Source organism: Citrus sinensis, chromosome 7, assembly GCF_022201045.2.
Source record: "Citrus sinensis cultivar Valencia sweet orange chromosome 7, DVS_A1.0, whole genome shotgun sequence".
Taxonomy (NCBI): Eukaryota; Viridiplantae; Streptophyta; class Magnoliopsida; order Sapindales; family Rutaceae; genus Citrus; species Citrus sinensis.
This window is the reverse complement of record NC_068562.1, coordinates 21,638,541-21,654,004: the sequence shown is the minus strand read 5'-3', so window position 1 is coordinate 21,654,004 and position 15,464 is coordinate 21,638,541.

Below are 15,464 nucleotides of genomic sequence, written 5' to 3'. Positions count from 1 at the left end.
ACTAGTAAGCGGAGAAAGTTCAGAAACTACAAGAATCAAAAGAAGAAAAAGGAGCCAAGTACTTGCTATGAATGCAAGAAGCCTTGACACATATGATCGGAGTGTCCTCTTCTCAACAAGCTCAAGAAGAAGGCAATGGCAACCACATGGGATGATAACGATGAGGGAACAAGTGATGATGAAGAGTAATAAGAGATGACAAATCTAGCTCTCATGGCAGTCGAGGAAGAATTATTTGATGAACCTGATGAGGTAAGTAATCTTCCAACATATGATAAGTTACATAACACCTTTAAAGAATTTTATGATGATTGGATAAGAATAAGTAAAAAGAATGCATCCCTTAAAAAGAAAATGCTAGAAATTTAAAATGAAAAAGATGCTTTACAAAAATGCAATGATTTATTAAATGAAAAGATTAAAAGATTAGACTTAGATAATAAAGTGTTGCATGATAAGATTGCATCATTTAAAGGTATGGAAACATGTAGATGTCCATTACATAGATTTTGATGATAACAAACTTTAAATATTTTTCATTAAATGTTGGAGTTTTCATTAATAAACAATTTCTCAAAAGCCGTATAATCTTTCTAAATGTGTTTATGAAATATGAATAATCGTTAACTTTAATTGAACAATCATTCCCTATGGAATTTCGTTAAAACTGTGATTCTGGAAGTAAATGGTGAACTGTTAACTTTGAAACAGTTAACCGAAAATTTCCAAAAAGGAATAAATCCTTAAGCTTGAACCGTTTAGTAAAAACGGATAAGGCAAATGAGTTTTACAAGTTACTAGAATTAAACGGCAAACCGTTAACTTCAAACGACTAACCGATAATTTCCAGAATGTCGTTTCACACTAACCTTCAACCATTTAGCATGAATAGATAGCAGAAATTTATTTTGTAGGTCTCTGAAAATTAACGGCAAACGGATAGTGGCAAATAGTCAACCGTTTATTTGAAATTCAGCTCAACGGTCACTTGGACCAGTCAAAACAGTTAATCGATAACGGTTAACGGCGATCTGATTTCGAGCAGAAAGTCAACAACGGCTATTTTTCAACTCCAACAATAAATAAGCTCAATCAAATTCAAACAAAGGCTGATCACAACATTATCATTGAGTTTATAATCAAGAATACAACATTCGTTGAGCTTTAAATTCATTCTTGTTCACTTATTCATACATTAAGCATTGATTTGTAATCTTGTATATTGTGTAAGAGAAAAATAAATTTCTAATCTTTGTTTTGAGTGATTGCAAGTGTTGGGATACACTTGGGTTAAGAGATTGGGGATAATCTCTGGATATAAAGATTTATTGACACTAAAGAAGTCAATTGTAAGTGCTCTTAAAGCCTTGAAGGCTTGACTAGTGGAATCCTCAAGCTTGGTGTGCTTGGAGGCATGGACGTAGGCAAGGTTTACAAAACCATGTAAAAATCTCTGTGTTTAAATCTCTATTCCCTTATCTTTTTATATTTTGGTTGATTTATTCATTATTACTTTAAATTCGTTTAAGATTTGCATTAAATTTGGTTTAAGAATTGCATAATTTTTAGAAACTCAATTCAAACCCCTTTTGGGTTGCTTAAATATTATTTCATTTTGTATCAAAGCAAGGTTCTCTCATTAGAACTTAACCATCTAGAGTAAAAGATTCATGGCAACCTAAAATGACTCAACCTTAGGGAAGGACGGTCCACAACTAGACCACTGTTTTTTATGGTAATGACTACCAATATTGGAAAACTAGGATGAGAATTTCTTTGTAAGCCTTACGTTATGAAATTTGGGAAGTTGTTTGTGATGGTCCATTCATGCATATGACTAAAAATGAAGTAGCAGATGATATTCTAAAACCTTCAAGTCAATAGAGTAAGTTAGAAAAGAAAAAGATGTCTTTAAACTCCAAGGCAATGAATGCTCTGTTTTGTGCTCTTGATAAGAAAGAATTTCATAAAGTATCTAGTTGTAAGAGTGCTCAAGAAATATAGAATAAACTTGAGGTTGTTTATGAAGGGACAAATCAAGTTAAAGAGTAAAAAATCAATAGGTACACTCATCAATATGAATTGTTCCAAATGAAAAAAATAGGAGTGTGTATTCTATGTATACAAGATTTACAGACATAGTGAACACCCTAGGAGCTCGAGGAAAGACTTTTTCAAATAAGGAGAAAGTAAAGAAAATATTTAGGTCAACACCGCTTGATATGTTCTAAATCGTGTGTTGATTAGACCTCATCTCAATCAAACCCCATATGAGCTTTGGAAAGATAGACAATCCAACATTAGTTTTTTCGAAGTTTTTAGATGCAAATGTTTTATTTTGAACACAAAAGATAATATTCATAAATTTGATCCGAAATCGATGTTGGCATCTTTCTTAGGTATTGAAACTCTAGTAAAACTTATACAATTTGTAACAAAAGAACTCTAGTGGTGGAAGAATCTATATATGTTACATTTGATGTCTAACTGCTCCTCTGTAGAGAAAGTTTTTGTTGATAATGATGCAGATGAACAACTACAAGAAGAGTCTTCAAAGGGTAACCAAAAGGATGCACCGCATGGAAATCAAGAGGAGCAACATGAAGAAACAAATGCAGAGCAAGATGAAGATACTTTTCAATCAATTCCTAAGAGGGGAGGTATGTTTCTTTTCATCCTAAAGACTTAATTTTAGGAGATCCCTCATGTGGCATAACAACTAGATATTTATTTAGAAATACTTGTGAGCATATTGCATTCATATCTCAAATTGAACCAAAATCTTTTGCAGATGCGGAAAATGATGAATCTTGGATTATGGCAATGCAATAGGAGTTAAATCAATTTGAAAGAAACAATGTGTGAGAATTAGTTCCTAAACCAGAACATCAATCCATTATAGGCACTAAATGGGTATTTAGAAATTAAATGGATGAATCCGATGTAGTTGTAAGGAATAAAGCTAGACTAGTGGCTCAAGGTTACGACCCAAGAAAAGGGAATTAATTTTGATGAAACATTTGCACATGTAGCTAGAATAGAATCCATTAGGATGCTCTTAGCATTTGCATGTCATAAAGATTTTATTTTATTTCAAATGGATGTCAAGAGTGCTTTCTTAAATGGTTATATTATGGAGGAAGTTTATATGAAACAAACCCCTGGTTTTGAAAATGAAAAATTTCCAAATAATGTTTATAAGTTGTCAAAAGCATTGTATAGATTAAAGCAAACACCTAGAGCATTGTATGACAGGCTTAAGAATTTCTTGTTCAATAACAATTTTTCGATGGTTAAAGCAAATACTACTCTTTTTGTTAAGCATAAAAAACAAGATATACTCGTTGTTAAAATTTATGTTGATGATATTATCTTTGGTTCTACTAATGAATTGTTGTGTAAAGGTTTTTCATTTTTATGAATAAAGAATTTGAAATGAGTATGTTGGAAGAGTTGAAGTACTTCCTTGGGCTGCAAATAAAACAAAATAAGGAAGGAATCTTCATAAATCAACCCAACTATGTCAAAGATTTACTCAAGAGATTTGGCATTGATGACTCAAAGACTAAGAATACTCTAATGAACACAAAAACCAAGCTTGACAAAGATGAAAAATACAAAGAAGTTGATATTAAAATGCATCGAGGTATGATCGACTCTTTACTTCACTTAATCGCAAGTAGACCCAATATCATGTTTAGCGTATGTTTGTGTGCAAGATTTCAATCATATCCCAAGGAATCTCATTTGCTTGCGATAAAAGAAATTTTCCGTTATTTGAGTAAAACATAGATCTTAGCCTTTGTTATCCAAAAAGAACTCATAGAGATTTAACCTGTTATTCGGATGCGGATTTTGTCGGTTACAAAGTCAATAGGAAAAGTACTAGTGGAACTTGTCATTTACTAGGTCGTTCACTTGTTTCATGGTTTAGTAAGAAATAAAATTCGGTTGCACTCTAAACCACCGAGGCAGAATATATTACCGCAAGAATTTGTTGCACAAGCTCTTTGGATGAAACAAACACTCAAAGATCATGGCATTAATCTTGAACAAATCCCTATTAAGTGTGATAACACTAGTACTATAAACCTTTCAAAGAATCTCATTCAGCACTCTAAAACTAAGCATATAGAAATTAGCATCATTTCTTGAGAGATCATGTTCAAAAGGGAGATATTGTATTAGAGTTTATTTCTACGAAAAACAACTTGCCGATATTTTACAAAACCTCTTTGCGAAAATCAATTGTCAAAAATTCGGCATGAACTTGGGGTGATGAAATTTTTGCATTAACATCTCTGCTCATGTTATTGAGTCTATTAAAATTGATTGATTGATGATTTTTTATGTCTATGAAGTGTTTAACCATGATATATAAGTGATGTATTTGAATTATTAATTTTTGAATGCTTATATGAATTGTTGTTTAAATACTTGTAAGTTCGTGAATTGTGCATCAAACTAGCACTTAAAACATTTTGAAACAATGAAATGATCTTGGAATGTATTATTTATTGGCCAAAAATTAAAACAAATGTGAGAAAACATAGATTAAATAAACGGATAACTGTTTCTCCATAAACGGTGTACCGTTTAAATCCAGAAACTAGGATATGATATTTGCAAATTATCGGCAAACCGTTTGTTGAAAACGGTAAACCGATTAAAAATATAGAGCTCACTGGAATTTACTCCTTCACCGTTAATGACTACCCGTTAACTGTTTTCAATTAAGTACTCTCTGGAATTTATCGGCTTGCCAATTACATAAAGCGGCTCGCCATTTTCTTATGATATAAATTGTTCCCAAGTTTTCTTCTGCATCTTTATTACCCTCTCACTGTTTTCTCCATTGACGCAAAATCGAAGCTTTTTCTCTCCCAAATTGATAACTCTATAAAATTAGAGTTATCATGGTAATTTTAGACTTAAATCATTATTACTTAGAGAGTAAATGACATGTTTTTATTACATTTTGGTTTTATTTTGCATGGATATTTTAGTTTATGTTTAATAAATTGCGTTGTTTTAGAATAATTTTGTGTGCTTAGATTGTGTGCATAATTGTAAGTGATTGGAAGCTTAAATTTCAAGGAAGGAATGCTGCTACAATAGGTAGGCAAAAGATGGAAAAGAACTTGGCTACAAAAGAATTGAAACAAATCTGGAGCAGTGCAGTTGTTGTAGCCATTGCTGTAGCAACCATTGCATTGCTATAGCAATCCCTGAACAACAACAGAGAAAATTTTGTAGAATATTGTGATCTGCAGTTTCCTAATCTGGAAGATACGCGACCTAGGCTTCCGTTTACCCTAATTTTCAACAAGAAAAGGAGCACACATCATAAGAAAAGAGAACTGTCAATCATAATTGAAAGAAAAACAAAAAAGAGGCAAAGAAGAAGATTAAAGAGAAGGACACAAGTCTGCACCAATAACAAAATTTGCATAATATTTTGGATTCAACTTTTCTCATTCGATTCTTGTTCTTCTTCTTTATTCTTTGGTTGAAAATATGTACTTGATGGCTGGAACTTTGTCGTTTTTTTTTCTTTTACAAATTATAAAGTTAATTTAATTGTAGTTGAGTGACAAATTATCTAGATGGGTTTTTTATTGTTCATATGAGTTGTTGCACATCTGTTGTAGCACTTTACTCTAATAAATTGTATTACACTCATTATTTCGGTTGACCTCCTATTTAATGACACAAGTTAAGAGAGAGCCACAACATAGCATGTCTTAATAGATCATATTAGAGTAATATTTGGTCTTAAATTGAGTTTCTTGGATCGAGTCTCAACTTGATTCCTAAAAGGGTTGTGCTTGATTTAAGATTTGTGATGAACTAGATATAGGAATTCACCTTGTAGGGTAAAGAGAATCTAAGTTTGTAATGCCATATTTTTTGTTGACATAACAAGTAGTCACTGTTAGGTTGCATAAAGGTATGAGATATCCAACATACGATGGCTGAGGATGCATGAGAATTTTGCCCAGTGCTATTGAATATGTTGTAGCAACTGAACGTAATAGCACTAAACAGTCAATCCCATAAAGAGAATTTGCTCACTCAACTACCACTTGTTTATTGATTCAACCGTGTGTTTAACATGAATTTTAGTTTTAGTATCTCTACATTTTGTGTTGCTGCAATATTACTATTTCTAGTCAATTTTTTTTTTTAAGTTAGAAAATAGATTACACTGTTGAGATTGTTGTAACAGCTCTAGTAGCATCAATTCCTGTAGAGACGATCTTGATTACTCATCAATTTATTACTTATTGTGTACACTTGCACATTGACACTAATAGCACTCGAGCTAAAAATATACAACACCAATCCATCATTTTTCTTGCATTTTCTTGCCAAATCACTCCATTAAAATCCTTTCTAATCATCATTAAACCACTTTTGCCGATTTAAAACATCAAATCAACCTAAATTCAAATATTCCAAATCAAAACTTTAAGGGCACCAAAACTAGTTTCTTCGATTTTGGCCAGATTTTTGTCCTCTTTTGGCTAAATTGAACCTCCTAATCACTTCCTCTACTCCCTTTTAACCCTTAAATCGGTTTTATTTCCTCCATTTTTTACTTTTTCAAATTTTCCCCACTTCCTTCAGTGTATCCATGGCCGACTCATCTCGTCTTACTAGGAAGGAAGACTCTTATATCTCCACGGGAAACCTCTGAATTTGAAAGGATTCATTTTCCCCACAGTACCGTTGGCCAAGTGCTTCGAGGACCATTTCATGGGACGGAAGGTGCTTGACTCGTATGTTGTGGATATAGAAGTCTTTAGAGAGTTGATTGTTTGTGGTAGAAGTGTTAGGAATATGCTACTACCTTGGGAGTCTGCTATAGATTTTGATGATAGAGTTTATCCTAATCTAGTCCATGTTTTCTATTTGAACATGGAAATTTCTGCAACTCGATTAGATAGGATAGTTACTCATGTAGGGGGTGCTCCCATTGAATTTGATGTTAAGGACTTAAACAACATCCTGGAATTGCGAATGCCGGTCATAAGATTTATACATTCTTTCGTTTGCCAATTTTGCTCATCATGTTGGTGTTCGAAACATTTTTCGGCGTCAAGATCTTACTAGTGACGTTTGTGTTCTTCTTTTTCGGTCACAATTCTTGCCTCTACAAGTTCGAATCCTTCACATTATTTTGCAGTATATAATTACTCCTAGGAAGGGTCATTTGGATGAGATAACAAGGTTGGATGTATCGTTATTGGACAGTCTTATTACGAGGCCACCTATTAACCTTGGGTATGTCATTTTGAGACACATGTTGAGTAACCCTGCGGTTAGCCACCACTTGCTCCCTTATGGCAGTATCATCTCTAAGACATTGGAAGTGCCGCTTTAGGATGCCGCGTATAAGGAGACCAAACAGATTGGTTCAGAAGCTATGATTAGTATTGGCTTTTCTCAGAAGAACGGCGAATGGTTCAAGACCTCCAGCTCCAAGAACCGAGATACTTTGGTTGCTCTAAAAGATGATCAAATGCTTAATTATGTTTATTACCTCGATCAGCTTCTTTAAGCTAGGAGCTCACCCTCCACCTCCTCCTCGTCGATCTGTACCCCAGCCTACAGTTGATTCCAACACTGAGGAGTGTGAGATGGATACTGATCATCCTCTAGCTCTCGAGCAGCCTCCAGCTCTAGAGCAGCCTCCAACTCCTGTGCAGCCACCAGCTTTGGACACTCTGCAATAGTTTGTTGATGATGTTCGTAGACTTTCCAAGCAGCAGCAGTAGATCCTCGACAAAATGGATGTCCTCTCCATGCAACAGCAGCAGCTCTAATCCAAATTTCAGACCTTTCAGGAGTAATGTATAGACTAGCAGCTCGAACTCATTACTGGACAGTGCAGCCTCCTTCGCTATTCTGGATATGACCCTAGTAGTTCATCTTCGCAACCTCCTTCTTAGTTTCTGACTTTGCTTTTCATACATACATTTCATGCTATGTTTATATGTGTGTTTTGACATATATATTTCTGTTTGGATTGCATAACTCTTGATGAATTTGATGATGGATGGTTATATGTGTGTGGATTGATGATTTGTGGGAGTAGTTGGTGTATCAAAATTGTTTAAGCTTACATGAAAGTGTTTTAACCATGTTTTGTATTTGAGGATATATTCTTTTTTAAGGGGAGACGCTGTAGAAAACTTTTCTCACATAAAATGGGTAATTTCTTCATCTTGCTATTTTTTTTACTAATCATGTTCCAATTATCCTTTTTTATCTTTTCTTTTGATGATGAAGGGGAAGATAAATATAATTTGTCTTGCATTTTGAATCTTGAAAATTTTTCAATAATATGTTTTGAATGATATGTTTTTGACCAATTTTATATTAGCTAAAATTTATTTTTGGTTAAAAATTTAATTGGCCATACATTTAGGGGGAGTAAAATATATAAAGAGTTTGTCATCATCAAAAAGGGGGAGAATGTTAGCATGTAGATGTTCATTATATTGATTTTAATGATAAAAAACTTTAAATTTTTTTATTAAAATGTTGTTGTTCTCATTAATAAACAATTTCTTAAAAGTCGTATAATATTTTTAAATGTATTCATGAAATATGAATAATCGTTAACTTTAATCGGAAAATCATGCCTTGTGAAATTTGATTAAAATTGTGATTCTACAAGTAAACAGTAAATCGTTAACTTTAAAACAGTTAATTGATAATTTCTAGAGAGGAATAAATCCATAAGCTTGAACCGGTTAGCAAAAACGGATAAGGCAAATGAGTTTTGCAGGTTAGTAGAATTAAATGGCGAACCGTTAACTTCAAACGGCTAACCGATAATATCCATAATGTCATTTCATGCTAACCTTCAACCATTTAGCAAGAACAGATAGCAGAAATTTATTTTGCAAGTCTCTAGAAATTAACGGCAAACCGATAGTGGCAAATAGTCAACACTTTATTTGAAATTCAGCTCAACGGTCACTTCGACCAGTCAAAATAGTTAATTGATAACAGTTAATAGCGATTCAATTTTGGATAGAAAGTCAACAACAGCTATTTTTCAGTTACAACTATAAATAAGCTCAATCAAATTCAAACAAAGGTTTATCACAATGTTATCATAGAGCTTATAATCAAGAATACAAAATTCATTGAGCTTCAAATTCATTATTGTTCATATATTCACACATTAAGCATTGATTTGTAATCTTATATATTGTGTAAGAGAAAAACAAATTTATAATCCTTGTTTTGAGTAATGTAAGTATTGGGATACACTTGGATTAAAATATTGGAGGTAATCTCTAGATGTAAAGGTTGATTGACACCTAAGAAGTCAATTGTAAGTGTTCTTGTAGTCTTGAAGACTTGACTAGTGGAATCATCAAACTCGGTGTGCTTGGAGGCGTGGACGTAGGTAAGGTTGGCCGAACCACATAAAAATATTTGTATTTGAATCTCTCTTCCCTTATCTTTTTATATTTTGATTTATTTATTTATTATTGCTTTAAATTCTTTTAAAATTTGCATTAAATTTTGTTTAAGAATTGCATAATTTTTAGAAACCTAATTCACCCCCCTTAGGTTGCTTAGATATTATTTCAATGTAAACAAAATACTTTATATGAGCATGAAAAATCACATGTTGATGAATTGATGAAAGAAAATTAAGTGCTTAAGAAAAAAAAGTAATGAGCTCAATGAAATTGTATTTAAAATTCTCAAGTGGTCAAAAGAACTTAGAAAATTTGTTGAGCACTTAAAAATGTGTGTTTGATAAAAAGAAGACTTGGGTATAAGCCTAACTTGAAACAAAAATATTATAAAAATTATTTTGTTAAAGTTACCTCCATAAATGATTATAAGATTGTTTGTTATTATTGTAATGGAAATGGTCATATGAGTTATAGATGCCATGTTAAAAGAAATGCATATTATAGAATCAAATGTATCTGGGTTCCAAAAGGAACCATTGATAACACTCAAGGACCCAAGAAGTTTTAGGTATCTAAAACTTATAAACTTTTTCTGCAAGGATCAAAGAAAAAGAAAAAATAAGTGGTACTTGGACAATGGATGTTCAAGACCATGTTAGGGAATTACTCTTGGTTTTCAAATTTGACCAAAATTGAGAACGGTGGAAATATTTCCTTTGGAGATAATTCAAAGGGAAAGATCATTGGTATTGTTAATGTCGGTAATGTATCCTCTACTCAAATTGAAAATGTGTGTTTGGTTGAAAACTTGAAACACAATTTTCTTAACATTAGTCAATTGTATGATAAAGGCTATAGAGTTATCTTTGATAAATCGAAATGTATTATTGAGAATGCATGTGATGGCAAGATTTTGTTTATAGGAAATACATGTGTTAATTTTTATACTATTGATATAGATGATGCATCTACTAATGATAAATGTTTCTCCGCTTCACATGATGATGGTTGCCTATGACATAGAAGATTAGGTCATGCAAGTATGGATTTGATTTCAAAATTTTCAAAAAATGATTTGGTTAAAGGTCTTCTAAAAATCGGTTTTCAAAAAGATAAAATTTTTGAAGCTTGCCAATTTGGAAAACTAATCAAAACTTCTTTCAAAAATAAAAACCATGTCTCTACTTCAAAACCACTTCAATTACTTCACATTGATTTGTTTGGACCTTCTAGATATACTAGTTTAAGTGGTAAATATTATGCATTTGTGATTGTAGATGATTATTCTAAATACACATGGGTATTGTTCTTAGCTAATAAAGATGATGTCTTTGATGCATTTAGGGTTTTCTGTAAAAAGATTCAAAATGAAAAATGATATGTTGTTTCTTGTATTAGAAGTGATCATGGTGGAGAATTTGAAAATCATGCATTTGAGAATTTTTGTAATGATTATGGCATTGAGCATTAATTTTCATCACCTAGGACTCCACAACAAAATCGAGTTGTTGAGAGAAATAATATGTCTATTCAAGAAATGACTAGAACCATATTGAATGAAAATACTTTGCTTAAGTATTTTTGGGACGAAGTTGTTAACACCACTTGTTATGTTTTAAATCGTGTGTTGATTAGATCTTATCTTAATAAAACTTCCTATAAGCTTTGGAAATATAGAAAACTCAATATTGGTTATTATAAAGTTTTTGGATGCAAATGTTTTATTTTGAACACAAAATATTATCTTGGTAAATTTGATCTAAAATCTGATGTTGGCATCTTCCTTAGATATTCAAACCTAAGGAAAGCTTATAGAGTTTATAACAAAAGAACTTTAATTGTTGAAGAATCTATGCATGTTACGTTTGATGAATCTAACTCCTCCTCTGTGGAGAAAGTTGTTATTGATGGTGATGTAGATGAAGAACTACAAGAAGATTCATCAAAAGATATCAAAAAGAATATACCACCTGGAAATCAAGATGAACAACATGAAGAAATAATTGTGTAGCCAAAAGGAAGTACTTATCAAACACTCCCCAAGGCGTGGAGCTATGTTACCTTTCATCCTAAGAATTTAATTTTAGGCGATCCTTCAAGAGGATCATTTAGAAATACTTGTGAACATGCAGCATTCATATCTCAAATTAACCAAAATCCTTTACGGATGCGAAAAACAGGATTTGAATCAATTCGACAGAGACAATTTATGGGAATTAGTTCTTAAACCGAAACATCAATTCATTATAGGTACTAAATGGGTATTTAGGAATAAAATAGATGAATTCGGTGTGGTTGTAAAGAATAAAGCTAGATTATTGGCTCAAAGTTACAATCAAGAAGAATGAATTGATTTTGATGAAACATTTGCACCTGTAGCTAGATTAGAATCCATTAGGATGCTCTTAGCATTCGCATGTCACAAAGATTTCATTTTATTTCAAATGGATGTCAAGAGTGCTTTCTTAAATGGTTATATTATGGAGGAAGTTTATGTAAAACAACCCCCTAGTTTTGAAAATAAGAAATTTCCAGATCATGATTATAAGTTAACAAAAGCATAGTATCGTTTAAAACAAGCACCTAGAGCTTGGTATCATAGGCTTAAAAATTTCTTGCCGGATAATGGTTTTTCAATGGGCAAGGCTGATACAACTCTTTTCATTAAGCATAAAAATCAAAATATTCTCATTGTCCAAATTTATGTTGATGATATTATTTTCGGTTCTACTATTGAGTTTTTGTGTAAGGAATTTTCATCTTGCATGAACAAAAAATTTGACATGAGCATGATGGGAGAATTGAAGTACTTTCATGGGCTTCAAAAACAACAAACTGTAGAAAGAATTTTCATCAATCAAGCTAATTATTTAAGGGACTTACTCAAGAGATTTGGACTTGAAGAATGAAAGATTAAAAGTACTCCAATGAGCTCAATAATCAAGCTTGACAAGGATGAAAAAGGCAAAGAAGTTTATATCAAAACTTATCGACGTGTGATCGGATCCTTGGTTTACTTAACTGCTAGTAGGCCTGATATTATATTTAGTGTATGCTTGTGTGCAAGATTTCAATCATGTCCTAAAGAATCTCATTTGCTTGCAGTAAAAAGGAGTTTGGGTTGTTTGGTATCCTATGGGAATGCATATAGACTTAACATGTTATTCGGATGCTGATTTGGCTGAATATAAGGTTAATAGGAAAATCACTAGTGGAACATGCCACTTTTTATGTCATTCTCTAGTCTCTTAGTTTAGCAAGAAACAAAATTTGGTTGCACTATTAGCTGGAAGTTGCTGTGCTCAAGCTTTCTGGATGAAACAAACTCTTAAGGACTATGGCATTCACCTTGATAAAATTCCTATCATGTGTGATAATATTAGTGCTATGAACTTTTCAAAGAATCCTATCCAATACTCAAGAACCAATCATATAAAGATTAGACATCATTTCTTGAGAGATCGTGTTCAAAAAGAAGATATTTCATTAAATTTTGTTTCAACCAAAAAATAACTTGCTGATATTTTGACAAAACCCTTTAATGAAGAACAGTTTACTAAAATTAGACATGAGCTTAGAATGATTAATATTGCACAATAGTATAGCTTTATATGATATCAAGTTTATCTTATTATATGATTGCTTATTAGTTGTTTAAGTTTTGTGCATTAATGAATCATGCATTAAACTAGTCCTTAAAACATTTTGGATCAATGAAATGATCTTGGAATGGATTAACTGTTGGCCAAAAATTAAAATAAATGTGCGAAATCATAGTTGAAATAAACGGCTAATTGTTTAAATACATAAACAAGAAAATGATATTTGCAAATTATCGGTAAACCGTTTGTCACAAACGGTAAACCAATTAAAAACAGTGAGTTAACCTTTATTAACCCTTCACTATTATTGGCAACTGGATCAACCATCTTTCATTTGGAGCTCTTTGGAAATTATCGGATCACTGATTACAGAAAATGGCTCGCCGTTTTCTTGCAATATAAATTATTCCCATGTTTTCTTATTCACTTTCACTTAACCTTTCACTGTTTTCTCCATACCCGCGTTCTCTAAGCTCTCTCTCTCTAAAATCCTTCATTTTTACTGTAATTTCTTGCAAAATTAATCCGATAGGAACCTTTCTAAACATCTTTAGACTTGTTTTATCAACTTAAAACATCAAATCAAGCCTCAAATAAAAAATTCTCAAATCAAAACCCTAAGGGCAGTCGAACGATTTTCTTCAATTTTGGCCGACTTTTTGTCATTTTTTGGCCAAATTAAGCATCATAATCACTTCCTCTATCCTCCATTATCTTTTTAATCGGTTCTATTTCTTTCATTTTTATCTTTTTTCAAAAATCTCAAATTTCCTTGGTGTATCCATGGCCGAATCCACAAGAGCTGCTCCCAAGAGAAAAAAATGTCGCCAGTAGGAATCCAATGTCACCACGGGAAACTTCCGAATTCGAAAGGATCCACTTTCCCACACGTCCAATAGCTAAACACTTTGAATCCTGTTTTATGAGACGAAAGGTAATTGATTCTTATTATGTGGATTTGGAGGACTTTACTAAGTTGATTATGTGTGGTGGAAGTGTTACACACATGTTATTACCTTAAAAGTTTGGCTTTAGATCTTGATGAATGAGTTTATCCTAAACTAGTCTGTGTCTTTACTTGAATATGAAAATTTCTGCAAATAGACTAGATAGGATAATTACTCATGTCGGGGGTGTCTCTAGAGAATTCGATGTTTGAGGATTTGAACAACACCCTAGGAATTCTGAATGTCGAACATGAGATTTATAACTCTAGGAAAGCCTTCTCGTTTACCAAATTTGTTCATAATAGTGGTGTTAGAAACATTCGTCGACGTAGGGATCTTACAAGTGATGTTTGTGCTCTTCATTTCCAGTCGCAATTATTACCTCTACAAGTTAGGATCCTCCACACTATATTATAGTAAATTGTTACTCCTAAAAAGGAGCATTCAGAAGAGGTGACAAGGATGGATGTCGGGTTATTAGATAGTCTTTTTAAGAGGTAACCTATTAACCTTGGTTATGTTATTTTAAGACACATGTTGAGTACTCTTGGGGTTAATCATCGATTGCTCCCATATAGTAGTATTATTTTAAAGATACTGAGACATTTTCAAGTACCTATTCGAGAATCAGTCTATAAGGAGACAAAGAGGATTGGTAAGGAAGTTATGACGAGTATCGAATTTTCTTTGAAGAACGAAAAGTGGGTTAAGACATCTACTTCTAAGAACCTAGACACCTTTGTTTCTCCAGAAGACAATCGCATGCTTAATAATGTCTACCCTCATGATCAGTTACCCGATTTTAGGATAAGAGCTAGACCTCCACCCCCTTGCCGTGGCTCTGTATCACAACCTCCAATAGGTTCTGACTCTGAGGAGCATAAGATGGATACTAATCAGCCTCCAGCTCTAGAGCATCCACCAACTTCAAATGACCTCATGCAAAAATTGGTTAGTGACGTTCAAAATCTTTCTGTACAGCAACAGGAGCTTCTTGATCAGCAACAAGAAATTCTTGATGGACAGCACCATATTTTTACTATTCTTGGTTCCCCATCCTAGTGGTTTCTCATCGCAACCCCTGTCTTAGTTTTTGCATATGTTTTTCGCACATACATTTTTCCTCTCATTTCATATTTTTGATGATTATGACATATGTACTAATGTAGTTTTTACGATGGTATTTGGATTGCATGGATGATTTTAACTTGATGATTTTGATGATTGATGGTTATATGCGTGTTGATTGTTGCTTTGGATATTGTCTTTGAGTTGTTGGATTAATGAAGTTGAGTACTTTGATTTGGTTGTTGGAGTAGAGTTTGTTTGATATGGAATGCCTTTTTTAACTATTTTTGTATTTGAGGATATGCTCATTTTTAAGAAGAGACTCTGCCGAAATTTTTGTTGACACAAAATGGGTAATATTTGAACCTATCTATTTTTTTCTTCTTTTTGATGATGAAGGG